General features: G+C 43.7%; 1 pseudogene; it reads right to left on the reverse strand.

The window, feature by feature from the left end:
- The window catches only part of LOC101571483, a 4,541-nt pseudogene that overhangs the window by 1,889 nt on the left and 600 nt on the right, over positions 1-2,052 (reverse strand).

The following is a 2,052-nucleotide window of genomic DNA, read 5'->3' on the forward strand; positions in this document are numbered from 1 at the left end:
TCTCTCTCTCTCTCTCTCTCTCTTTCTCTCTCTCTCTCCCCCCTCCTCTTCCCTCCCCCGCACCATAATTTCCTAATTTACTGAGCTTTAGCCACACCAGCCTTCTTTTTTCCCCTACCAATTTCATACTCTCCTTAGGTCCTTTGGTCTAATTGGACCACCCACCTGGAAAGTTTCTGTGCTTCCTTTCTCTCGCTGAGCAAGTGTCTACTCACACAGATCCTGGCTAACCATTGTATCTCCCCACCAGCTCCCACTTTGTGGTCTCCTGCCCTCTCAGTCCCTCAGGCACTCAGCACTTCTTGAAATCTTTTGCTTTACAGTGTTTGTGTGTGTGCCCCACTAGAATGTAAACTGCATGAGAATGAGGAATTTATGTGCTATTTTACCACTGTGTTGCCATACCTAGAAAAGGGCCTGATGTATAGAGGGATGCTGAACAATCATTTGTTAATAAATGACCCCCCCCAAAGCATAATGGGATAAATCCTGCTGCTTCTTCAGCTTTAGCATGCATACAGACCATTTATGTCTGTTGCAATGCAGAATTTGCTTCTTGGGTGGAACCTCAATTTCTATTATTTCCTAGAATCCTCCATGACCTGGTGCTTCTGTGCCAAAGAGCTCACTATGAGTAGGAGAGTTTTACCCTGAATCCTTTTCTCTTGCGATCACAAATGGCAGTCCTGTGGTGGCTTTCAGACAGCATTCTGAACATCTAGCTACATCTGTGATGATTACATCTCAAATATGTTCTGATCTGGAACAATGAAAGTTTTCCAGAGGTAGCCCTTTGGACTCTTCCAAAAAATTGCAGGGTAATAATATTAATAGGTAATCAAGAGAATTACTACTTTACAAGGGGCCAAGTTTTGCTGAGAAGAGCTCGGCAGAAACCAAATTTCATGATTAATAAAGGAAAGAGAACGTAGGTCCATGTACTGTGTGGTGAATCTGCTAACTATAAGGTGAGGGATAGTGCCGGTCTGCTCCCATCCGGTTGCTTCCTAGGAACGCCAGTGAGAAAGAGCAGTGTCCAGAATGCAGTTTGCCTCTCCTCTTGAACACTTTGTGAGGACACATAGCCCCAAAGTAATTCATGGTATTGGAAGTGGGGCTTGTGACAGGCAATTAAGATTAGATGAAGTCACGGGGTGCTCCCTCCACCGTGTTGGTGGCATCAGTGACTTTAGAAGAAGAGGGAGAGAGGCCTGTGCTAGCACCCTTGCTCTGTCTCTCCACATCACATTATGATGCAGCAAGCTGGGCCACACTACGTGCCTGAGGCATCAGCCTTCAAAACCCAGAACCAAATAAACTTCAATTTACTGTAGATTGCCTAGTTTCAGGCATTTGATTATAGCAACAGAAAGTAGACTGCGACATTCTTTTTCCTGAGGATGAGCTAATTGCCATAGGTTGGCAATTAGCTAGGGAGTTAGCAATATTAGAATTGTCAGAAATATAGAGGCTTCTTGGTTCATGAACTTACAGTAATTCATTCCAAAATTCTGGAAAAGATGGGCATGTGTGTGCATGTGTGAAAGATAGCTGCAGTCCTGTTCATCACCCAATGCAGAGTTCTCAAGTAAAAGCAAGATTTTTGCCAAACTCTTCTATTGGTGAACTAAATTGTTTGCAAACAAAAGCATTAGTGAACCAAGGTATGGTACCACTGTATTATCAAAACACTCTGTAAATACTACCATTGAAAACTGTAAGCATCGGATAAATAGCTCTCAGAATATATTAAGTGGTAATAATTCACATGCACTAGAGATCTTTGATTTAAAAAAAAATAGGAGAGCTGGTTAGATAGCTCTGTGGATTAAAGCACCTGCTTAGGCAAGTGCTAGGGGACTGAGGTTTGATCCCCATGCCATGCCATCCCCACCCCCAGGGCACGCTTGAGACAACAAATGAGACTAAGCATGGTTGTGCGGGCCTGTAATCCCAGTGCTGGGAGGCTGGGAGGCTGAAAACAGAAGGATCACTGAGTCTGATCTGTGCGGTGAGACCCTGTAGACCCTGTGCTAAATATATATATATATA

The sequence above is a fragment of the Octodon degus genome, unplaced genomic scaffold (assembly GCF_000260255.1).
Source record: "Octodon degus isolate 3935 unplaced genomic scaffold, OctDeg1.0 scaffold00082, whole genome shotgun sequence".
In the NCBI taxonomy this organism is placed as follows: Eukaryota; Metazoa; Chordata; class Mammalia; order Rodentia; family Octodontidae; genus Octodon; species Octodon degus.